This window comes from Zingiber officinale, chromosome 5A, assembly GCF_018446385.1.
Source record: "Zingiber officinale cultivar Zhangliang chromosome 5A, Zo_v1.1, whole genome shotgun sequence".
In the NCBI taxonomy this organism is placed as follows: Eukaryota; Viridiplantae; Streptophyta; class Magnoliopsida; order Zingiberales; family Zingiberaceae; genus Zingiber; species Zingiber officinale.
Genome location: NC_055994.1, coordinates 137,334,066 through 137,360,968, shown reverse-complemented (window position 1 = coordinate 137,360,968; position 26,903 = coordinate 137,334,066). Strand labels below are relative to the sequence as shown.

The 26,903-nt window shown below is 36.5% G+C and overlaps 1 pseudogene; it reads left to right on the top strand.

Moving 5' to 3' along the window:
• Nucleotides 1-243: 243 nt before the first annotated feature.
• On the top strand, nucleotides 244-26,014 carry LOC121983296 (annotated as a pseudogene).
• Nucleotides 26,015-26,903: the final 889 nt, after the last annotated feature.

Sequence of the window (26,903 nt, the reverse complement as noted above, 5' to 3'; positions counted from 1 at the left end):
AATAATGATGGCTTTTGTCCGTTAATTTATTTGAATGCATATTTCGCATTCGGGATTTTGATTGGCTGCTAATCCGTGCTGGCTGGGCTGCCTCTGACACATGATTCCTTGACACGGGTCTATTTAGGCAATGGGTTTTTTTATTGTTTCACTGTCAAAAATTAGGGTTTTCTTTCCTGATTCGACTACGGATAGTGTTGCTTCTGGCTCGATCCACTTATATATCGCTTTTACGACGACGAGATGAAGCTGGCGGTGCTAAAATCGATGGAGAACGCCCATAAGGAATCGATATGGGCGACAGCGTGGATCCCGACAACGAACTTGAGACTGATAAGATCCCTTAATGGATCTATTCAAATAAACCCATTAACTTTATTTCCTTTTTAAAATAAGTTTTAGACTATTTCTTTTTAATTCTAGATAAGTTTTAATTTGACATTTTCTCATGAAAATGTATTTTTATTTTACACCTTTTCTTTTGAAAAGGTAGTTTTATTTTATTTTTCTTTTAGACCTTTTCTTTTTGAAAAGGTAGTTTAGGTCTCTATTTAAAGAGACGTTATGTAACTTTGGAAGATAAGTAATTTTCCTTTTAATTAATCAATTTCGTTTGATTATTGGAGGCTGATCCCCTCGAAGCGATCACCCTATCCCCTTTTCCCTTTCTTTTTCGATTTTTTCACGTGATAGGCCCCCGGGTTCCTATCAACTTGGTATCAGAGTGAGTTCATTTCATCTTCGTCCTATAGTATCTCGCAGCAACTTCAACAAGCGTATGGTCTTAACCCGACTTCAAGAAAAGAAAATTCACTCTGTCATGAAGACCGGAGGATCTCATCCTGACGCCAAATGGGCTCTGGAATTTGAAGCTAAGCACGAGACAAGGATGGATAAACTTGAAAAAACTATGGCATCGTTGGTCATAATAGTGCAAGAATTGAAGGATCGTTTAGAAGCAGATTCCAGCTCAAGCATACTAATCAAAAGGGGAATAAATCAACAATCTCGACAACAACAATATGACCAAGGAGCAAACTCAAATGAAGATCGAGAGCACAACCATCTACGTATGAAAGGGCTGAAAAATATTTTCGCTTCCACAGCACGTCGGACAATGCAAAGGTAGAACTAGCATCTATAAATCTTGAAGGCGATGCCATCCAATGGTATGACTGGCTTGAAGCATGCCATGGGCCTCCAAAATGGGAGGAATTCAAGGAAGAACTCATTAATCGATTTGGTCCCTCCGGTTATGAGAATGTTGATGGAGAATTGGCCAAAATTCGACAGATTTCAACCATACTAGAGTACCAAGGGAGATTCGAGCGACTCTCTAATCGAACTCGTGATTGGTCAGAAAAGTAACTACTGGGCACTTTTATTGAAGGACTTCTCCTTGATATACGACGAGAAGTAAAAATGAATCAACCCCGCACCATGAAGGCTGCCTTATCCTTTGCATGACTACAAGAAGAGAAGATCAATAAGGAAGGAAGAAGAAATAACAAGGTAATTCGTGAAAACCCATCACATTATTCAACACCTCGTAGATTGACAAAAGAAGAGATCAAGGAAAGGATGGCAAAGGGATTATGTTGGCATTGCGATGAAAAGTGGCACCGTGGTCATCAATGCAAGCAAAAGAGAATAATGATGATTGAACCAATAGAGAACTCTGAGGAAGAAGATGATTTCTATGAAAGTGAAACACAAGATAATATCAACGAAGTACAAGATAACTCTATGGCAATATCAGTACATGCCTTAGAAGGACTACAAACTCCGCAAACAATGAAGGTAAAAGGATTCATTAAAAAGCAACCAGTAATGATACTTATAGATTCAGGAAGCACCACCAATTTTCTAGACTCAACCTTAGCAAGAAGGCTTAAACAAAAAATAGAGCGAGCATCTACATTTGATGTTAAGGTGGCGGATGGAAGATCACATACAAGTCCAGGAAAATGCGAAGGTATTAAAATTATCTTACCAAATTATGAATTAATCACAGATCTTTTTCTTCTACCCCTGGATGGATGCGATGTTGTAATTGGAGCACAATGGTTGAGAACATTAGGAGACATAATATGTAATTTCTCTCAACTAACAATGCGCTTCCAAGTGTTGGATCGAGACCGCGCTAGAGGGGGGGGGGTGAATAGCGCTCGTGGCTATTTCATTTTTCGATTATCGGAATCGTATCGAGTAAGTCGTTCGAGTATAAGCGCAGCGGAAAGAAACAGAAACAAGTGCAAACAAAGACACGAAAGATTTACTTCGTTCGGAGCCTAAGGCGACTCCTACTCGAAGGCCCGCGATCCTTGATTGCTTTCGGTGGGCAACAACTATAAGCTCGATAAGAATTACAAATTACAATGAAAGTAGTAAAACAACTTTGTACCGACAACTTAAGGAAGAAGAAAACATAGCTCCGGGTCGTCGGAATTTTACAGTAGCACTTCAGAATGATTTTGTTAGCAGCACGTTGAAGACAGAAAGCCTGGAACTTGATTGTTTGAAGTGTTGGTCGAAACCCCCTTATAAAGGGTGTTCAAGGCGCCTTGAAGGCTGTTCAAGGCGCCTCCATGTTGTCGAGTCCTCCGCGTGGATGAAACTTGAACTGGTCGAACTTCATCTGTTTAAGGCGCCTTATACCCTGCTCAAGGCGCCTTCCAAGGCGCCTTAAACCCCCTTCAAGGCGCCTCCATTGAAGCTTCACAGCCAGGTTAGCTTTTGCATCCGAGGCGCCTCCAAGCTCCATGGAGGCGCCTCGGACACTGTTCATCCGAGGCTTTAGGTTGCTCCTTTGCACCTGCAAGATACGTTAGTCCTAAACACTATCTTGCAACACAAAGTTAGCACAATAAATATGATAAATGAAGTATAGACAGTCTCCGGACTGTCCGAGTCAGACTTCGGGTTTCCAACTGGAAATCCTAGGTCGACCCGACGCCTACTGTTCCCTCTATGGGGAACCCGTCCTCACCTACTCCACTCAGAAGATTTACCTGTTGGTAGTGCGATCCTCCAGATCGATTGGACTTTTGGTCAGCACTCAACACTTCCGGACTTTCTGCTGGACATCCGCTTCCCGGCTAGTCCAGTCTTTCACCTGGTTCGCGACACTAGGACTTTCCACCTAGGGTTACCACCCCCTAGGACTTTTGACTGAAGCCATCGACCTGCCAAGACTTTCCGCATAGGGTTACCACCCCCTATGACCTAGGGTTACCACCCCTAGGATTTTCCCTTTGCCTAACCGCAGCTAGGACTTTTCTCCACCTAAGGTTACCGCCCCCTAGGACCTAGGGTTACCACCCCCTAGGGTTTTCACCTGCCTAACCGCAGTTAGGACTTTCCTGAAACACTCATTCAACATGTTAGATAACAACATGACTTAACTTTGAACCCTTTTCCATTATCAAAACTTGGGTTCGATCGTCGGATGCTTCCCGCACCAACAATCTCCCCCTTTTTGATTATGACAACCCAAATTCAAAGTTAAGTAAAACAAATGCATAAGTATATTAAAAAGTTTTAAGTGAGCAAGATTAAGTATATAAATTCAAATGAACGCCTAACTTAAGCTAACACTTAAACTTTTGTGAAGCTCCCCCTTAATACAGGGTTTCCTTTTTGAATAAAGTTTTATTTTTGAATTACCTACTCTCCCCCTTAATAAAACACTTTTTACTTTTGATTTTGAATTAATGATTTTGAATTTCCTACTCTCCCCCTTTGCCATATATCAAAAAATAAGCCAGTTGGAAAGCATGTTTTAAGTTTTTAGAAAAAAGTAGTTTTAGTCTTTGGAAAAATGCTTGTGAAACACTTAGCTAGTAACTGAAAAATTTGTTAGTTATTTTTCTCCTAAGTTAAAAAGGCTAATTTATGGATGACTTGAAGGATGACTTTAGCCTCTTTGTAAACTTAGTTGGTTTTAGAGGAAAAGAGAAAAAAATATGTAACTAAGTTTAGAAAAACTTAGCTAAATTTTAAAGAATTTTGGAGGCAAATTATTTTGAAGGCTCTTTTTACTTGGCAAAAAAAATTTTGAAAGCCATGAGTTAAATTTTGCAAGTAAAGGAATATGCTTTTAATACTTTTAGCTAAGTATAGAATGAATCTAATAGGTAACTCAGCAAAAAATTCATAAAGATGGCTAAGTTTGAAAGTTGCTATATGAGTCATTTAGCTGAGCCTTTTGCAAACATTAAATTTTGAAAATATAGCTTAAGTGAAAAAGGGACTTAGCTTAATTTTGAATAAAATAATACTTATTTTTGAAAAAGAACTTGTTAATTTTTAGGTTGAAGAGAGAGAGTAGCTAAAATTTTAGGTTATTTATTCAGTTGGTCCTTAAGTCCAAGCATGAGTTAAGTTTAAATAAAAATCAAATTATCTAATTGGTATTGATCAGGTATCAGAGCCCTAAAGTTTAAAGATTTTTAAAATGATTTTGAAGGATTTTTCAAAAAATTTTGAAATTAAGTTTTGAAAGATTTTTAAACTGATTTTTAAAAGATTTTTCAAATAATTTTGAATTGAAGTTTAAAAAACTTTTTAAAATGATTTTGAAAGATTTTTCAAATAATTTTGAAATGAAGTTTAAAAATATTTTTAAACTGATTTTGAAAGATTTTTCAAATAATTTTGAAATGAAGTTTAAAAAGATTTTTAAAATGATTTTGAAAGTAATTTTGAAAAGATTTTTAAATAATTTTGAAATTAATTTTTGAAAATATTTTTAAAATGATTTTGAAATTAATTTTGAAAAGATTTTAAATAATTTTGAAATTAATTTTGAAAAGATTTTTAAATAATTTTGAAAGTAATTTTGAAAAGTTTTTTAAATAATTTTGAAAATATTTTTAAATAATTTTGAAATGAAGTTTAAAAATATATTTAAACTGATTTTGAAAGATTTTTTAAATAATTTTGAAATTAAGTTTAAAAATATTTTTAAACTGATTTTGAAAGATTTTTCAAATAATTTTGAAATGAGGTTTAAAAAGATTTTTAAAATGATTTTGAAAGTTTTTTTAAATAATTTTGAAATGAAGTTTAAAAAGATTTTTAAAATGATTTTGAAAGTTTTTTTCAAATAATTTTGAAATGAAGTTTAAAAAGATTTTTAAAATGATTTTGAAAGTAATTTTGAAAAGATTTTTAAATAATTTTGAAATTAATTTTTGAAAATATTTTTAAATAATTTTGAAATGAAGTTTAAAAATATATTTAAACTGATTTTGAAAGATTTTTAAATAATTTTGAAAGTAATTTTGAAAAGATTTTTAAAATGATTTTGAAATTAATTTTTGAAAAGATTTTTAAATAATTTTGAAAGTAATTTTGAAAAGATTTTTAAATAATTTTGAAATTAATTTTGAAAATATTTTTAAATAATTTTGAAATTCATTTTGAAAAGATTTTTAAATAATTTTGAAATTGAGTTTGAAAAGATTTTTAAATAATTTTGAAAGCAATTTTGAAAAGATTTTTAAATAATTTTGAAATTAATTTTGAAAAGATTTTTAAATTATTTTGAAATTAATTTTGAAAAGATTTTAAAATAATTTTGAAATTAATTTTGAAAATGTTTATAGAATTTGAATTAATTATAGTTATGAGTCTAAATTAGAATTTTAACCTTAATTAGTCATCTCACCCGATCTAAATTTTCAATCAGGTAATCCTATAATATTTTGTGAGATGAATTCAGGTTCAATTTAAGGGTTTTGTTTAACCTTGTGTTAGATTCAGGTTTAGCTTTGGGTTCAACAAGTAAACATTATTTGGATAAACTTCTGGGCTATGGTGAGTCACAAGGAACTCATTAAAGTAACCATGCCTTCGAGGTTTTCCAAATAGTCCTACCCATTGAACTTAATACTAAATCTTAGTCTAACTAGTTAAGATCCGTTTAAGGGTAGCTTCGGTCAGTTCCACTTGGCCAAATGCACCAGGTCGAAGCCATATCTTCCTAGACATGTGATGCCCAAGCTTCCCTAACGTATTATCATCCAAAAACTTCACCAGTACCGTGGGTCAAGTTAAACCTAGCCCGTTTTGATCTAACCTTAATTACCCTGCCGAGTAATCTACTCTCGTTTTACCCATTTCGGGTAGATTAGGTTCAGTTACCCTATCGGGTAGTTTAGTTGGGGGTGCCAGCGAGTCTGGATCCTCCATCTATTTTTATTTAACTTAAGTTGAAATTTACTTTTAATTTTGAATTAATTTCGAATTGAATTTTGAATTTAATTTAATTTCAAATTTTTAATTGAATTTTGAATTTAATTTTTAATTTTTAATTGAATTTTGAATTTTGAATTTTGAATTTTGAATTTTGAATTTTGAATTGAATTTTTAATTGAATTTTGAATTTAATTTCAAATTTAATTTGAATATTAATTTGAATTATGTTCTTAATATTGTTTTTCTATTAGCTCCTCCTGGATCATAGCCTCGATATGGTCTATCAAGGTAATAGACTTGATCCTTGGGGACCCAATAGTGACCAGTTCCAACTTGATTAACCAAGTTGGATTTTGACACCCATGCTTGGACAATTTTTCTATTATTTCTATTAACTAGCGATAAATATGATTTGTATTTTATTTTAGTTTTAAATCCAAGTCCAGTTTTGTTGTAAACGGCTCGCTGTTTTCCAAGAATCAGATTCAGATTCTTGGAGCCCAAGGTGAACCGTTCCAACGTGTCCTTGAGTTCTTTAATTTGAGCTTTCAAATTGGAATTTTCTTCCTCAAGTTGTTGGACTTGAGTTGAACTTCCAATTTGAACTGACTCAGTTAAAGAGCTCGAGTCAGTCGCTTCCTTAAGGGTTGTTACCTCCTTTTGGAGCGACTTAACCCAGACGTTGGATTTAGCCAACTTTTTTACTAAGTAAGGTAATAATTCATGCATGTTATCTAATTGAAATTTTGCGAGTAGTGAACTTACAGTGGGTTTTGGTCCTTCGGAAACAAATGCGGATTCGTGGCTTCGATCAGACTCAGTCTCGGATTCGCTCTCGGTTTCTGACTCATACTCGGACTCAGTTTCCGCCACGGTTGCTAGTACTAGTAGAGCGAGGAAGCTCGTCGGTTCTTCTACGTCGGACCTGGATTCATCTGAAGACTCGGACCATATCTTTTCCTCTGTCTTACTTGTACCTGCAATCATCGTAATACCTTCCTCGGTCGAAGTAGTATTATTCTGCTCATCTAATTCAAATAAATCATTTATTAAATTATGCTTACTTACTTGAGCGTCGGAAGTGCCCTCGTGTAATTTCATCAACTTTTGCCACAACTCTTTTGCACTTGCGAAGGGCCCGATGCGGTTCAGTTCTTCATTGGTTAGGCCACATTGTAGCATGCAGGTTGCTTTGGCATCGGCTTCAACTTTTTTCATTGTGCTAGAATCCCAGTTGATGCATGAGATAAGTTCTCCGATGTCGTCACGTGGAAGTTCGAGTCTGGTCTGGATGATGATCCACATCTCGACTTGCATCTTGAGGTGGTATTCCATCCGGTTCTTCCAGTATCCAAAGTCCTCGCCAGAAAAGAGCGGCGGTCGTGGAATGCCATTTTAAAAGAACCTTGCACACAAAAAATAGCAAAAAAAATGTACCAGGACTTGATCCTGGATTAGCAGTGCGGTATGGAAGGATAGAAATAGAAGTTCACCAGTTTCGAGAAAAAATAATAAAATAATAATAAAATAATAATAAAATAATAATAAAATATTATTAAAAAATATTTAAAAAATATTATTTTAAATTTTGCCAAATTCAATATTTTATCAATACTAATAACCCGTGAAAGGATGAAAATGAATTTTTCGAAAATAATTTTGGAGGGAAAAAACGAAAGGCGTATACCCTATACAAACGACAAAGCCACGAAAAATGCTTGCATGGTGGTTGCACCAGTTCAAAGCGACCCCGCTCTGATACCAATTGTTGGATTGAGACCGCGCTAGAGGGGGGGTGAATAGCGCTCGTGGCTATTTCGTTTTTCGATTATCGGAATCGTATCGAGTAAGTCGTTCGAGTATAAGCGCAGCGGAAAGAAACAGAAACAAGTGCAAACAAAGACACGAAAGATTTACTTCGTTCGGAGCCTAAGGCGACTCCTACTCGAAGGCCCGCGATCCTTGATCGCTTCCGGTGGGCAACAACTATAAGCTCGATAAGAATTACAAATTACAATGAAAGTAGTAAAACAACTTTGTACCGACAACTTAAGGAAGAAGAAAACAGAGCTCCGGGTCGTCGGAATTTTGCAGCAGCACTTCAGAATGATTTTGTTAGCAGCACGTTGAAGACAGAAAGCCTGGAACTTGATTGTTTGAAGTGCTGGTCGAAACCCCCTTATAAAGGGTGTTCAAGGAGCCTTGAAGGCTGTTCAAGGCGCCTCCATGTTGCCAAGTCCTCCGCGTGGATGAAACTTGAACTGGTCGAACTTCATCTGTTTAAGGCGCCTTATACCCTGCTCAAGGCGCCTTCCAAGGCGCCTTAAACCCCCTTCAAGGCGCCTCCATTGAAGCTTCGCAGCCAGGTCAGCTTTTGCACCCGAGGCGCCTCCAAGCTCCATGGAGGCGCTTCGAACATTGTTCATCCGAGGCTTTAGGTTGCTCCTTTGCACCTGCAAGATACGTTAGTCCCAAACACTATCCTGCAACACAAAGTTAGCACAATAAATATGATAAATGAAGTATAGACAGTCTCCGGACTGTCCGAGTCTGACTTCGGGTTTCCAACCGGAAATCCTAGGTCGACCCGACGCCTACTGTTCCCTCTACGGGGAACCCGTCCTCACCTACTCCACTCAAGAGATTTACCTGTTGCTAGTGCGATCCTCCAGATCGACTGGACTTTTGCTCAGCACTCAACGCTTCCGGACTTTCTACTGGACATCCGCTTCCCGGCTAGTCCAGTCTTTCACCTGGTTCACGACACCAGGACTTTCCACCTAGGGTTACCACCCCTAGGACTTTTGACTGAAGCCATCGACCTGCCAAGACTTTCCGCATAGGATTACCACCCCCTATGACCTAGGATTACCGCCCCTAGGGTTTTCCCTTTGCCTAACCGCAGCTAGGACTTTTCTCCACCTAGGGTTACCGCCCCCTAGGACCTAGGGTTACCACCCCCTAGGGTTTTCACCTGCCTAACCGCAGTTAGGACTTTCCTGAAACACTCATTCAACATGTTAGATAACAACACGACTTAACTTTGAACCCTTTGCCATTATCAAAACTTGGGTTCGATCGTCGGATGCTTCTCGCACCAACACCAAGATCAAGGAAAAGAAGTTTGCATCAGAGGTAAGAGACATGATACTATCACATCAATCAGTAGTTATCAGGCAGAGCGGCTATTAAAGAAAGATTGCTCCATTTTTCTCATGCAACTCTCCATCAAAAAGGATCCTAAAGGTACCTCATATACCCCTCAAGAATTAGAGGCACTTCTTTCTAAATTTTCTATGATATTTGCTGAGCCAAAGGGACTTCCTCCATCACGTCCACATGATCATCGTATACCTCTAATACCGGGGAGTGCACCAGCAAATGTTAGACCTTATCGCTACCCTTACATACAGAAGGAGGTAATTGAGAAGATTGTACAAGAGATGCTTCAAGCTAGTATTGTTCGCCCAAGTGTAAGCCCATATTCATCTCCAGTACTGCTTGTGCGAAAGAAAGACGGAAGTTGGCGAATGTGTGTAGATTATCGGACACTCAATAAAATTACGGTGAAAGATAAGTATCCCATCCCCATCATTGATGAATTACTTGATGAATTAGGAGGTTCCTCATTCTTCTCAAAATTGGTTCTTCGCTCAGGCTTCCATCAGATAAGGATCTATCAGTCGGACATTCCAAAAACAACCTTTCAAACTCATGATGGTCATTATGAATTTTTATTCATGCCTTTCGATTTAACTAAAGCACCTTCTACATTCCAAAGTTTGATGAACGATATTTTTAGGCCTTATCTCCGCAAGTTTGTTTTAATTTTCTTTGATGATATCCTTGTTTATAGTTCATCATTTGAAGATCATTTGCATCACCTTTATAAAGTACTCACTCTTTTACGTGAGCATTCTCTTTTTGTGAAAAGATCTAAGTGCAGCTTTGGGATAACTAAGGTGGAATACCTTGGTCATATTGCAAGTAAAAAAGGAGTAGCTACTGATCCCTCAAAGGTGCTAGTTATGAAGGAGTAGCCCACCCCAAAGAATATCAAGGCATTACGTGATTTTCTGGGTCTCACAGGTTATTATCGTAAATTTGTAAAAAATTATGGAAAGATTAGCGCTCCACTAACGACTTTGTTAAAGAAAGATACATTTAGATGGTGTCCTGAAGCTGAAAACGCATTTCAAAATTTAAAGGAGGCTATGACGACAACACCAGTTCTTGCACTACCTAATTTCAATAAGCAATTTGTCATTGAAGCCGATGCATCTGGAGTTGGAATCGGAGCAGTATTTATGCAAGAAGGACAACAATTATCTTTTACTAGCAAGGCACTATCTTCTCTACATCAACATATGTCAATTTATGACAAGGAAATGTTGGCTATCATACATGCCGTTACAAAATGGAGACCCTATCTTCTTGGCCGACGCTTTCAAATACGAACTGATCATAAGAGTCTTAAGTTCATCTTGGATCAATGTATCTCAAATATGGATCAACAAAAATGGATCAAGAGACTTTTAGGATATGATTATGAAATCGTTTACAAGAAGGGAACGGAAAATACAGTAGCTGATGTTTTATCTCGCCTTCCTAACCAAATAGAGTTCACTGCTATATCCTTAGTAACTTGCAAAAACTTGGAGAACATAAAAAAAGAGCAAAAGGAAAATTTAGCGGCACAGGCTCTCATCCAAAACATATTACAAAATTCATCGCCAGAACCCCACTATTCTTGGGATGGAGAAATTTACGATATAAAAATAGAATCTTCCTTCCAGCAAACTCAGCTGAAAAGGAAGTAATACTGGAGGAATTTCATTGTTCACCAATTGCAGGGCATTCTGGTTTCCTACGTACGTATAAATGGATTTCAAGAGCTTTCTATTGGAAGGGAATGAAGAAGGATACCAAAACCTTTGTTGCTGAATGTGATATATGTCAAAGAAACAAAGGAGAAAATGTAGCAAGACCAGGTCTTCTTCAACCCCTTCCTATACTTGAACAAATTTGGACAGACATTTCCATGGATTTCATAGATGGGTTACCCACTTCACAAGGACAAAGTATTATTATGGTGGTCGTTGATCGTCTGACAAAGTATGCCCATTTTTGTACATTATCACATCCTTATACTGCTGCTCGTGTTGCTCAAGCATTTGTTGACCATATAATCAAACTACATGGTCTACCAAGATCTATTGTCATTGATAGAGATCCGGTTTTCACAAGTAAATTTTGGAGAGAATTATTCTAATTGCAAGGTACTAAACTTAATTTTAGCACATCCTACCACCCACAGTCTGATGGACAAACAGAGGTTGTTAATCGATGTTTAGAGAATTATTTACGTTGCTTAACTGGTGATAGACCCAAGGAGTGGGTTCGTTAGCTTCCATGGGCAGAATGGTGGTACAATACGACCTACCACTCAGCTACTAAGATTACCCCATTTGAGGTCGTTTATGGGGATGTATACCACCCTCAGTTAGCTCATACACACGTGGATCAACAAATGTGCATCAAGTTGACCAAAATCTACGCACAAGGGACCAAATATTGCAACTTTTGAAAAACAACTTATGCGATGCACAAGCAAGAATGAAGCAATTGGCCGACATGCATCGTTCGGAAAGAGAATTTGCAATAGGAGATTGGGTTTTTCTAAAACTACAACCATACAAACAAGTTTCAATTCGTCGTTCAAACTCTATGAAGTTGTCACTGAAATTTTATGGCCCTTATAAAGTGATAGAACGTATTGGACCTGTTGCTTATCGCTTGGAGCTTCCACAAGATTCTAAAATACACCATGTATTTCACGTGTCTTGTTTAAAGAAGAAACTAGGCGATAAGTTTATTCCTCAACAACATCTTCCTGAAGTGAATTCAGATGGTGAAGTTAAATTTCAACCTTATGCTATTTTAGAAAGGAGACTTGTGAAGAAGAACAATCAAGCAACGGTTGAGCTATTAATTCAATGGGACAATTTATCTATCGATGATGCAACATGGGAATTATATGATACCATTCAAGAAAAATTTCCAGAGTTTATTGATAAACAACCTTGAGGACAAGGTTGTTTTAAAGGGCGGTGGAATGATAAGATCCTTTAATGGATCTATTCAAATAAATCCATTAACTTTATTTCCTTTTTAAAATAAGTTTTAGACTTTTTCTTTTTTATTCTAGATAAGTTTTAATCTGACATTTTATCATGAAAATATATTTTTATTTTATTTCTTTTACACCTTTTCTTTTGAAAAGGTAGTTTTATTTTATTTTTCTTTTAGACCTTTTCTTTTTGAAAAGGTAGTTTAGATCTCTATTTAAAGAGACGCTATGTAACTTTGGAAGATAAGTAATTTCCCTTTTAATTAATCAATTTCGTTTGATTATTGGAGGCCGATCCCCTCGAAGCGATCACCCTATCCCATGTTCCCTTTCTCTTTCGATTTTTTCACATGATAGGCCCTCGGGTTCCTATCAGAGACCGGCGCTCCTGCTGACTGGGTCGCTCGATGAGACACTGCAGCTGTGGCTCCCTGATGAGCTCGTCCCAGTTGGGACGCCATTGAGGGGACACTCACTTGGGGCGGTCGTCGTCCCGGCGCACCCTTCCGGCGCGGTGGCGGCTTCCTCCTAGATGGATAGTTTTATCCGCGTGTTCGAAGTTGACTCAAATGCTTCCATTGCCACCCTCGAGTCGCCTCCATCTGAGGTCTGGAGTATGCAGTTTGACCCAAAGGTGAAGCCTTTATCCGTTCTGGTCAATCCTATTCAACTTTGATCCGCTTTATTATCCTAAGCTCTTTATGCCTTTTTTTTTCCAGGATATGATGTGTATACGATTGCGTTTGTTGAATAAGAACTACGATATATTGGAGCAAATTCCTGAAATATACCTATTATTTAAAATATGGACAACAATACGATTATTTTTTAAGGAATTACCTATATGTGCGTTTCGCATTTGCCAAATGTGAAATTTAATTAGTTTCGCATTTGATAAATACGAAACTATGAAAGAATTTTTTAGCTTTCGTATTAACTAAGAATATTTTTTGCAGCATTGATTTCGTATTCGTTAAATGTGAAACTATTGCTTTCGCATTTAACAAATGCGAAAGCAATAGTTTCGCATTTAGCAAATGCGAAACCAATGCTTTTGCCAACAAAAATCTTAATGTTTTCGCATTTGCTATTTCTGCTCTAAGAACTAAGAATTTTCTTTTTTTTGTTTGTTAAATGCGAAACCAATACTTTTGCGGCAAACAAAAAAAATTCTTAGTGTAAATGCGAAACTAAGAAAGAATTTGTTTTAGTGCACAGTGTTCCTATTAAAACTAAGAATTTTTTTGTTTGCTTCAAAAGCAGTAGTTCAAAGAATTGATTTCGCATTTGCTAAATGCGAAAGCATTAGTTTCACATTTAATAAATGCTAAATGCGAAAGCATTAGTTTCACATTTAATAAATGCGAAACCAATGCTTTTGCCAAAAAAAAAATCTTAGTGTAAATGTTTTCGCATTTGCTGCTTTCTGCTCCAAGAACTAAGGATTTTCTTTCTTTCTTTTTTTGTTTGCTAAATGCTAAACCAATGCTTTTGCGGCAAACAATATAATTCTTAGTGTAAATGCTTTCGCATTTGCTGCTTTCTTGAGTACAATTTTTTTTAAAGAAATATCATATGAAAAAAGAACCATATGAGGGGACCAAAACTAACCTCATACTAAAGTTTACAAGGACTGCAAAGATTTACATGAATATTTAAAATAAACCAACTCCTCATCATACTTATATTCCAAACACTCAAAACAAGAAAATACTTACAAACTCTTTAACAAGAAAAACACTTCCTTGTAGACTATTAACCCCAAAACAATCCAAACCAATCAATAAACTCTCCAAATAAGAAAAACTCGTATAAGAAAACCTCTTTTTGATAAAGAAAACTCCATCTCTTTTTTCCACGAGCAGCCAAAGAATCCATATTCGTCAACCAAACAGTATTACCAAGTCATCAGGCCCTTGTAAGATCTCCACAGCACCAAGATCAGATGACACAAACAAGAATCCACCAAAAGCCAAATAACATCCAATTCCACCAACAAAAATATCCTGATATTAGCAACAAAAAAAGACCATAAATTTACAATCAGCAGCAACTACACATAATTCAGATTCATCACACCAAAAAGAAATCCATATTCGGCCAACAAAAAATCCAGCAAACACACTACACATGAATTTATCCTTTAACATATTAATGCAAAATCTGCACAAGTACAGCCTGTACTGCCAAATACACTACTGTCAAATACAAAATCAAACACACTACACATGTAAAATCAAACACACTATACATGGACCAAACCTGTACTGCAAAATACAGCCAATTACAAGAACATAGCACTTGTCCAAAGAAAATTTACACTACTGTCCAAAGAAAATCTACAACTTAAGAAATACACTACTACCAATTGAAACCATCCAACATAAGTTAGTCTTTTCTCATAATACACTATTGTCCAAAGAAAATTTACATTTTGTTAAGTAATAATTAGTGCCCCATCCCTAGCCTCCCATCTGTACCACAACCGATATGTTTTACTGTTCTTTTTTGTTTGCGTAGAGCTATTGGGAGATCACCATGATGTTCAACGGTAATGTCATTTTGCTCATCCCGCTCATTATCATTTACTTGGAATTGACTAGATCCACCATTGTGTGCATTATCATTGGTTATGCGAGAATCAAGTGTTTGATCAAAAAGTTGAATTGGAGTAATAGGCGATGGACAAATTGTGGGGGTCAGGTTTGGTAATGTAGTATCAGAGTGACTACCATGTTCGAAATTACTTGAAGAACCTCCAAGACCAATATTTGAAAAATGAGATTGAGTAGGTAGAGTTCGGTATCTCCTACCACCTTGTCTTCCCCGCTGAACATTTCTTGGTTCTCTATAAATCTGTTGTGTTAGTGAACTTTGTTGATCAACTTGGTCAAGTACATGCGAATGCCTAATATCCAAACGTTGCTGTCCTCTGGCTTGGTGCATGTAGTGGCTAGCTATATCTCGAATTTGTGCAAAATATCCAGCATGCTTAGCATCACTGATCGCCATCAAGTCTAATGATGTGTAGAACACTCGGCACATGCCATCCATCTAAATATATACATAGATGAATTAGTTAGTATGAACATAATAAATGCGAATTAATAGGTACTACTAAAAATTTAATATAGGAAAAAAATACCAAATACTCAGTAGTCTCTCCATCACCCTGAAAGCCACTAGAAGAAAATCGTTGACTCGGATTTGTAATGTATATAATTGTCCGCTGCCAATACCAAGACATATATTCTACAGAGGCATGCATTGGATCATTCACTAACTCGCCATTTTCAACATGGTTAAGTGAATCACGCCAATGATCAATATATTGTTGATGTGTCTCTATCCAATTAGTGTTGGCTCTACCACTGCGTGTCATTTTATGCAATGCAACATGTTTATCTAACAGGCGAGGAATAGGGATCGGTTGATGCATACCAAATTGTCGTAAGACTCTGTTTGGTAAGTGAGCTTCAACAATCTCCCAACATATCAAATAGGTGACAGATCTCCAACATGCTCGACCTCTTGTACAATACGAAGGCAATAATTCAAGAACATGTTCTTCATACGGTAGCCAGATAAACTGAAAAGGAAAAGAAACCCATCCAGAAATAGCAAGTTTAAGAATAAACTTAAATTGTTTACACTACCTGGTTTAAACAATCTGTAATATAGCAAGTTTAAGAAATAAACTTTGACGAATGCTAATATTAAGAAGTTATTCCTTGGTAATAATATTATCAGGTGAGGAATAATATTTTCTTAATATTATTACCAGGTGAGCCAGGTTCTCTTATGTTAATATTAAGGGAATAACGTATAATATGATGTAAACATAATAACATAATAACCTGGTAATATTATTTCTCACCTGGTAATTATAGCATATAATATGCTAATAATATTATTACCTGGTTATAACCAGGTGAGCAGGTGAGCGAGGTTTACAGCATATAAGCTATAACCTGGTAATAGGTCCAATAGCTTATTTCTTTAACCAATAGCTTCTTATCCTACGTGTCATTTTATGTTTACAGCATATTATCTTCGATTCCTTGTAACTTTCGAATATAGCATATTATTGTTTAAGAATAAAAAACATGTAGCATATTATCGTTCATTTATACCTGATTAGGTTGTAGACTGGCGAATGCATCTCGATAGGCAGGCAAAACATGCATCGGAACTCTAGTCACTCCAAACTCCACATTCCACCTTAAATATATATGGATGGAAGATTTTTAAACTTAACACTGCATATATAAAAAAATATAAATAAATAATTTACTCCATTGTATTGAAGTAAACGAACCTAGATCCATAAGGGCGAGTGAAATCGACTTCATCAGTACATCGGATGGGTTGAATGGTGGGTAAACGTTCCCAAGCCCACAACTAAAAGAAAATAATATATATTAAAAGAATTACAATATAATACAAGATATCATTAAGCTATATTCAATTACCTGCAATAATACTAGCGGACCACATATCTCATTCGCCTTTGAATATGACGCTTTGCACAAACGTCTATATAAACAGGCCAAAATAGCACTCCCCCAACTCATAGAAGCACTAACAGACATATCGACCAAATTGATGAGGTGATGCATGTACACAGTGCTACCAGATAAATCAGATAACAAATTACCACCCAACAAATACAAAATATAGACTCTCGCCCGTTGAATACATGATCCATCTGATGCATTCTCAGGTATAGGCTTGTAGATGATATCATACAAACACCTTAGTAGTATTCGATTATTTGATATGGCACCATCCGGAGGAGTAAAACCCATCATAGTCTCACATATATCTATCCACTCCTCTAATGATTTGTTCATATCAGCAGCACACACAGGAGATCTTATAACTTGGAGGCCCCACAAAACCTCAACATCCTGTAGGGTAATTGTCGCCTCACCAATAGGGAAATGAAAAGTATGAGTTTCTGGACGCCATCACTCCACTAGAGCAGTAATAAGACCATGATTGAGTTGGATATATCCACACTGAATGACACCCTCAAACCCAGCTTCTTGTATGTGATGCATTACACGCTGTGGTATATTATCAACATGTCTCCAAAAACTACTATCACATCTTCTTACTTTAAGTGGGTCATCCTTGATTTTCCCATAAAATAGATCCGAAGATCTATGCTCTTTGTGTAAGAATAACAAGTCTGGTATCAATGGGCCTGGATTTAAATTATAAACTGGAGGTGATGTCATTTTAAACACCCTGCAAAATTTAAAAATTAATTAAATAATATTTAATTTATTCACTGCAGCATAAAGAACTGACATTAAACAAACAATATTTGTAACAAAAAAAAAAAACAAATAAAGACAAAAGTACAAAGTCTTATATAACAGCAACACCATAAAATAGAGTATAAATAAAGTTGTATAAGGTTTCAAATCCCAAATAACATAAATGTATTTGACTTATTGAGATACAATACAAATACTAATTCCCATCACATGGTATTCACTTACTAAGATACATTATATTAAAAAAAACATAAACTATCGACTTCATTATCAACCCTAGGGTGTGTATTTTGACAATTTCTCCTGTTGTGGCCAGTTTGGTGGCGTCTTCCACATCTACGGGGTTCATCAGGGTGCCTCAGATCCATCTCATTTTGTATTCGACTTTCACGTTTCCGACCCCCGCCCATGATTGATCAATCTTGAGTAATCTGCTTGAATTTCCCAACCTGGATTTGTCCAATAATCCTTATGATGAATAGGATAAAACTTGCCAGAATATTGTGCCATGTAAGTCTTTGTGGTGTGAACTTCATCCACAAGGTCAATAGCATTATTCCCTCTATGTTGGCAAACAGCAATTGCATGTGAACATGGAAATCTATGCAGCTGCCACTTTCCACATGTGCAATCTTTTTCATAGTAAAGAACCATGTGTACATGACCACCTTTACCATTCAATTGTCTTGTTGTTACAATCTTGTACACTCCATCTGTATAGTTAAACTCATCAATGTGATGTCCTTGTGCATGTCTTTCAGCCTCCATGAATTTGCTCCAATGATGTGGCGGGAGGGTTGTATTACAATGATGGGCTACCTGTTTATACCTTTGGAAAAGTTGAACAGTTCTATGAAATGACAGATCAATACATGCCTTAATTGGTAACAATCTAGTCCCTCGCAAAACATTGTTCAAACTCTCAGAAGTGTTTGTTGTGAGACATCGCCATCGATGGTTACCATCGTAAGCAAGACTCCACCGCCTTATGCCAATATCTCTCAAATACTGCCATGTCGCTGGATCAAGTGCCCTAATCTGTCTCTTAAATCTGTTGAATTTTCGTCTTTGAGTAGTACTGCCAACAACCCAACAATAATGTTTTAAAGTGATATTCTTAAACTTTGTCATGAAATTACTTCGAACATGTCGAAGGCAAAATCTATGATATGCAATTGGTTCATTCAATTCCTCTAAATTTGACATAGCATGAATAATACCATGGTGTCTATCAGAAATAACACATAATTGTCTATCTTGTGCCACATAATACCTAAATTATTCAAAAAACCAACACCAACTAGCTATAGTCTCCTCATCTACTATAGCATAAGCAACAGGTAATATACGATTGTTTGCATCCTTAGAAACAGCTATAAGCATCTTTCCCTTATAAGCCCCTTGCAAATGTGTACCATCAACATTGATAACCGGCCTACACATGTGGAATGCATCAATTGCTGGTCCAAATGCCCAAAATATATATTTGAAGACTTTCACATTTTCAGTGCTACTTGGGTGATGATGCCACTTAACAATCGTATTAGGATTAGAATGCTCTAAGGTTGCAATATACAAAGGTAGCCAAGCAAAATTACTTTCCCAATTTCCATAAACAATCTCTATGGCTTTTCTCCTCCCATGCCATGCCTTCTTGTATGAAACATCAACATGCAATGACTGTTTAATATCTGCCTGGATATTTTTTACAGGATATCCAGGGTTCACCTCAATTTGATGGATAATGTGAGAGCAATAATAGCTGAAGTCAAATTTCTATTATTATTGCCACTGATGGAGCCAAGACAATTGTGCATATTCACCCATCGAGTGATTTGCCACATCTTATGTGTCTTCTTATGAACTGCACAAATACACCAAAGATACGATGACCTGTAATTCTCAGGCCCACTGTTAGAATCTATGTCTGACGACACCACTTTGCATTTTGCAACCCATATGTTGATTCTGCTTTCAACTACCTTAAACTCCCGATTCTGACTGATAGACCATAATGTCACGGCTTTCCGCAGTTGAGACTTACTGTCAAATAGCATTCCTAGCCGAATTTGATTGTTTGATTCACTCCAAATATCAATATGAACATTATCTTCTCGATCTACATTGTCGTCATCATTTTCCTCCCCTATATCATTCATGAAGTGCATCACCCTTTCATTATATAGTGGAATCTCACCACGATTAAGATAAGTATCACAATCACCTTCATCAGGAGAGTCATCATCCATAGGAATGCTCAAAATGTCCTCACCATCTTTAGAAGATTGAGAATGAAAGGATTCACTGCTCCGTGCCTCATCATCCAACTGCACCTCCGGTGGCAATGGAAAAGGAATCATGGTATCATGCATTGGGGATTCTACATGAGGAAGCTCAACAAAATCTTGAGATGGTAACGGAGGACCCATATTGATGTTTCCACCTACGGTCATCTGAATTGTAGGTTTAGATATCAAACTTGGTACATAATTCAGTTCAACAGATCTATTAGAAGATCCAACATGAGGCATTGGTCCCATAAAGTTATTAAGAAGCACAACCATACTCATGTGTTCAGTTGGCAATAATGCTTCCTGTTGGATCGAACTTTGCAGAATTTCTTCCATCTCAACATAGATGTCAGCCCAAAAATCTGTAACTGTCTGAGCCAAATAGAATAAAATTTGTAATGACTTATCATTCGTAATAAGGGTGGATCTGGATTTCCCATTTTGTTCATAATCGAAGATGATATTCAGCTTAAAATGTTTTCTATCCACACCAACTTGTTGACAAATCTCATCTACCAGCTCGTCGTAACTCAATTTATGTTTAATCACTATGGTAGCGTTAGAGATAGGCTGGCCATGCTTAATTGAAGCATTCTCATATTCAATCTTAGCTCCCCAAAACAAGCTCACAGGAATTGGGCGTTCTAAAGCCATACTAATAAGCCAAACAACCCTAATTACATGGTATATGCAATACATCAGTATTTTTTTTTTAAAAAAAAAAAGAAGATTTTTTAGGTCATAAAACTTACTGTTGTTAAGTTGGAGAATAGTTTGATGCCGACGAATCCAACGAGAATCAGGTCAGTTGGGCCTTCTAATACTTCGCAACGAGTCGGACTTGCCTTCTAATCCTTCACAATGAGGCGCTCCGGCGTGGCCTCATCAGACAACTCATGGGGCGGCCAGCCACGAGATCGCGAGAAGAATAAGAAAGCGACGACGGTTTAAGGTTTAGGCGCTTCGGCGTGGCTTGATCGAACAACTCATGGCGCGTACAGGCACTGTGAGAAGGAGGAAGAGAAGGAGGAGGAGGAGGCGGAGGCGGTTTAGGGTTTATACGCTCCGGCGATGCTTGATCTGGTGGACGTTCACTGTGAGAACAAAAGGAGGAGAGGCGGCGGCTTTAGGGTTTGATACGTGAGAGAATATCAGAAATCAGATTTTGTAATTTTCTATTCACATTTTCTAATTTTTTTATAAATATCCATAAATACAACTTTCACATTTAATAAATGCGAAGCAGTACAATTTAAACAAATCTTTTTGGTATTTCTAGTTTCGTATTTCGTATTTTACAAATGCGAAACTTTATTAAGTTTCGCATTTTGCAAATGCAAAATGCACAGAGACGTACCTTCTCAAAAAATAAACACATTGTTTTCCATATTTTAATTAATTGGTATATTTTAAGAACTTTTCCGATATATTGAGCATACACTAGAATAACAGTCAAGCTATTTGCCCTAAGCATGTACCATAAGTAAATGCTCTACTGACATAATACATTATCAACTTCCAAACTTTATTTTTAGATCTCAAATTTCTTTTCTGTGTTTTATTGATGGTTTGTTGGATAAAATTTACCAGTGAGACATTTAAGTTGCTGCGTGGCTGAATACATGGCAACCAATGGACAATTTTATGGTGACTTATTTGTGATTCAACAATCTTCGTACAGCCCGAAGGTTTCAGTTTTTTTTGTTCATGTTGCAACCACATTTTTTTTAGGGACCATTATAATAATGGAGCTTTGGTGAACATTGGACAGCTAGCTAGTTTGAGAACCTCATGTGCATGCAGAAAAAAAAACAGCTTGCTTTTATTTTCTTTCATTTTCTCCCATAGAAAAAAAAATACGACGAAGAGGCCTTAAACTTTTATGGATTTTTCTGTTAATTTTAATATTAACAATTAAACTACCTTATAGATGAAGTTAAATTTGCACAAAAGCAAATTGTTCTAACAATCCCATTAATAGTAAAACTATACAATATTTGTTTATATTTTAGTATTCATGTTCAGCAGAACTTGTATCGTTCAGATGCCAACATTGTACATTAAGATTACATTTGGTTGGATATAATGTAATCTTATTTGTAACATAATTAAATTTATAATGTAATATAATATAATCTTGATTACATTACTACGTTTGGTTATATAATATATGTAATCTTTGATTAAAAGGATGATTACATTCTTTTGTTTGGTGTCCATTATTTTGTATAAAGAATGTAATTCGTATTATTATAAAATGACAAAAATATCCTGCGATCTCTACCGATGGCCGTCGTACCTCTGCCGGAGTATGCGGTAACTAACGGTCGTCGTCGTTGGCCTCCTCGGCCGGCAGCCGCCATCGGCAACTGGCAACGGTGACAATCGCCGGTGGCGGTTGACGGTGGTCGCCGGCGACAATCTCCGGCGGCGACGGTGTTCACCGGTGGCGGCGGTGGGCGGTGGTCGCCGGCGGCGGCGGCCGGCGATGGTCGCCGGCGGCCGCGTGGTGGTCGTCAGCAGCCGGCGGTGGCGGTGGCGGCGCTGGGCGGTGGTCGCCGGCGGCAGGCGGTGGATGACAGTCACGGTGGACTAGGGGTATATTTGACATTTAAATTTTGGTTAAACGGTTACCTCGTAATGTAATCCGATTGCATAGTATTTGCTTTGTAATCCAGATTACAAAACTTCACTACCTTTTGTAATCCAGATTATATTACATTACAAGTTTAAAATTAAATCAAATAAAATAATCAACTTTGTAATGTAATCTTAATTATATTACACAACAGATTACATCCTACCAAACGGAGCCTAAGTGTGTAATAGATTTCCCATGATCCTCACTGCAAAGTTGTTGTCCTTTGCCTTTCCTCTCTGATTCAACCCTTCTCATGTACATTGTCCACATTGCACAACGAAAGCTGAAAGAGTTATTTATGTGAGATTATTATTTTTCTTAAGATAATGCTTTTTAAATAGCAATATTGTTCAGTTTGAAGTTGAAACACATGTTTATTATGCTTAATAAATTTGTTTGATATTTTGTGGAAATATGAGGGCATTTGATACTATAGTTAGTGTTAGTACTTAATAGGGAACTATCTTCCATTAATCAACTAATCTCTCTCTTATATGTTGTCGAGTGTATTTTGCAAATTTCTGTTTCATCCTTTTCAACATCAACCTAGGTCCGTTGGACTAGTGAATTTGACGGAGTTGATGCCTAGGTTTAAGTGTGGCTTGATTGTTGATCCATTGGTATGAGACCATTGTGCTAATGACCTGAATCCTTGCTCAAGTTAATGCTCAGTCTAGAACTATGCTTGATATCAACGTTTAAAATTTTGATCTGTGTCGAGGTTTCGATCCCAGGTTGAAACGATATATTTTCAATATCATATCGTACCGTGCCGATACGATTTTAATATTTTTTTATTTATATATAGTAATTATTAAATAAATATGTTTATTAATTATAATTTAAAAATAAGTTGTATATTGATTTTATATAAGTTATTTGAACAACTTAATATGGTTAGAAAAAATAATTAAGTATAGTTTTCTTTAAAGATGTATTAATAATTCGAATTAAAATTGATATATCATAATTATATAAATTAATTGTTTATTCATTTAATTAATTATTATTTTAAATAATATATATTTAAAATAGTAAAAAAATAATAATAAATTATCAGAATATAAATATGATTTATTAGATTTGTTTTAGAATTTTTAAATAAAATTTAAAATAGTAAAAAAAGAATTTTTATAATATCAATTAATAATTTTTTAATTTTAAATATATTTTTATATATTTTATAGGGATAATTTAATTAGGGTTTATGAAATACTATTCTAAATATCACACCTAATTAGAAATTATTTAAATTAATTAAATCTGTTTTTTTCTTTTCCCAAACAGCAGCACCATTGCAACGGTCGCAGAGGCGACACCAGAAGTGTCCGCAATGCTTTTGGCGCTGATTGCGGTGTTAGAAGCATCCCGTGATGCTCCCGGCTATGCGGAGGCGTCCCGCGATCGTCGATCACGCACAAATGATGCACGCGAAATTTATTCACGTGCGGTATTGATTCTGTTTCCGCACCGGAATGATAAATTTTGACAGTTTTGGACGACACAACTCGACACTTCAAACACTGCTTGATATATCTACCATATACAAACATGGTAACTGCTTTTGCTGTTATAAGGAGATTGATGAAGCTGAAACAATTTTACATAGTCATCTGAAGAAATTTCATTTGCCTGATATTTTCCACCATATGGGGAAATAAAATGTTTTGAAATTAGGTGTTTTCTTTCATATAATAGAAGTGTTTATACATCCTTGGGATATTTAGACGGCTATTTTAGGTTAATTTGCATCAAACCTTCATTTGCTGATATGAATTTATTTTAGAATTTTTATTTACTTAGATTCTGTTCCAACTTTTAAGAACTAGCTATGTTGGTTTATGAAGTTTAATGTGTCTTCTTTGAGTGAGTTAGTAATTTTTTTTTTTTTTTTATGTTTTGATTGTATATTTTAGTAATGTGTATATTTTCTGCTATGATGATTTTTACTTGCTTTGGAATATTTAGAGAATTTGCACAAAGTATCTCATGTTAATTTTATCCCTTCCAGGCACCATTTTGGCAGTTGCTGCAGGTGGCAGTGGTTTAATTAAGAGCATTTTCAATGAGAATATTTAGAGGGGATATTTCTCTAAATATCTCTTCTCTCACATATTCCTCGTTAAAGGAGATATTTCTAGGAGGATTAGAAATCACCGGGTATAAGTTTGTGCCGGGTAATTTTTCTTTTGTGAGATCCACCAAAAGGTGGGCTATATTTCTTTTCATTATTTTTATTTTTAATTTAATTAATATTTTTGTTTTTTTTAAAAAAATTTAATTAATATCTTTAATAAAAAAAGTGAGATATTTGATTGTGAAGTTTGAGATATTTGAGAATGAGATATTTGATGGGTGAATATTTGATTTGTGAGATATTTCATTGTGAAATTTGAGATATTTAAATAATAGTATATTTGAAGAGTGATATGGAAGTGGGAACTACAAATACTTGGAGAAATATTCTCAACCACTGATCCAAGTATTTGTGATCCTCATTTTCACGTCACTCTTCAAATATCCTACTATTTAAATATTCCAAAGTTCACAATGAAATATCTCACAAATCAAATATTTATAGATTCCATTTATCAAATATTTATTCTCAAATATCTCCAACTTCATAATCAAATATCTATCTCACCTTTTGGGTAAAAACATTAATTAAATTAAAAATATTAAAAATATTAATTAAATTTGAAAAATAAAAAAATGAAAAGAAATTATAACCCACTTTTTAGTGGACCCCACAAAAGAGAAATCATCGGTGTAAATTTGTGCTCGGTGATTTCTAATTTTCCTATAAATATTCCCTCTAATGAGGGATATTTGAGAGGGGAAATATTTGAAGAAATATCCTTCTAAATATCCCTATTAGAGATACTCTAAGTTGTGGGATACCCAACGTGAGAACTTGTTGCTACCCTTGCTGTTCCTCGCCCAGAAGGTGCCTGTCCTAATAAGACCGGCAGTGGCAAATGTGTCCTTTCCGTTGCCTGGAGTCCTGATGGTAAAAAACTTAGCTTGTGGATCCATGGATGGGACAATTGCCGTGTTTGATGTTGTCCATGCTAAGTTCCTTCACCACCTCGAAGGCCATAACATGCCAGTGAGGTCCATGGCCTTCTCCCCAGTGGATCCTCAGGTGCTCTTTACTGCTTGTGACGATACCAACATCCACATGTATGATGCTGAGGGAAAGAATTTGGCAGGTGCAATGTCAGGACACACCAGCTGGGTCCTTAGCATGGATGCCAGTCCGGATGATGCGGCGATAGCTACAGGGTCTAGCGATCGAACTGTTAAGCTATGGGATATCAGCATGCGGTCTGCGGTTCAGACTACGGCAAACCATTCCGATGCTGTATGGGGTGTGCCATTCCGGCCGCCTGATGGAACAGGTGTGCGTGTGGGACTTGCTAGCGTGTCCGATGACAAGAGCATCTCGTTATATGATTACTCATGATCCAGTGACAAGATCCTACTGTATTTTGTTAACTGATTGTATTCATTTTTTTTCCTTTTTCATGTGAGAAATAGCTCAAAATGCATGCTTGTCTCAGACTATGGAAATAGTGAGGAGATGGGCAGGGGCTATAATTCCTGATGTCATTTGATTTCAAAGATTTTTGTATAAATGTGAAGGGCTCTGCATTGAATGCTGTTGTGAACAATATGTACCAGTGATGAGAAATATCAGCATCAAATTTTCTTCAACATTTTACTTCTCACCACTTTCTTGTATTCTTTTGTGATGAGCATATATCTACTTCATTCACTGATAGTTTAAGCATTTTACAAACATTTTAAATTCGATTGGTTGTATTCCCTATATTTTTTAGGCTGCGTTTGATAGGATGTAATATGCCTTGTAATGTAATCAGGATTACATTACAAGGCTGATTATTTTGTTTGGTTTAGTTTTAAACTTGTAATGTAATGTAATCTATATTACAAAAGGTAGTAAAGTTTTGTAATCTGGATTACAAAGCAAATGTTATGTAATCCGATTATATTACGAGGTTATCGTTTAACTAAAATTTAAATGTCGAATATACCCCTAGTCCAATGTGGCCGTTGCCCACCGCCATTGGCTGTCGCCGGACCTGCCTGCCGGTCGCCGCCGGTGACCACCGCAGTCGCCGGCGACCACCGCCGCCGACCACCGCCGCCGCCGGCGACCACCGCCGCCGCCGGCGACCACCGCCGCCGCCGGCGACCACCGCCGCCGCAGGCGACCACCACCGCCGCCGGCGGCGACCATTGCTGACCCCGGCGTCGGTCGCCGGCCGTTGGCCCCGCCTGCCGGTCGTCGCCGGCGACCACCATCGCCGGCCGCCGGCGACCACCGCCGG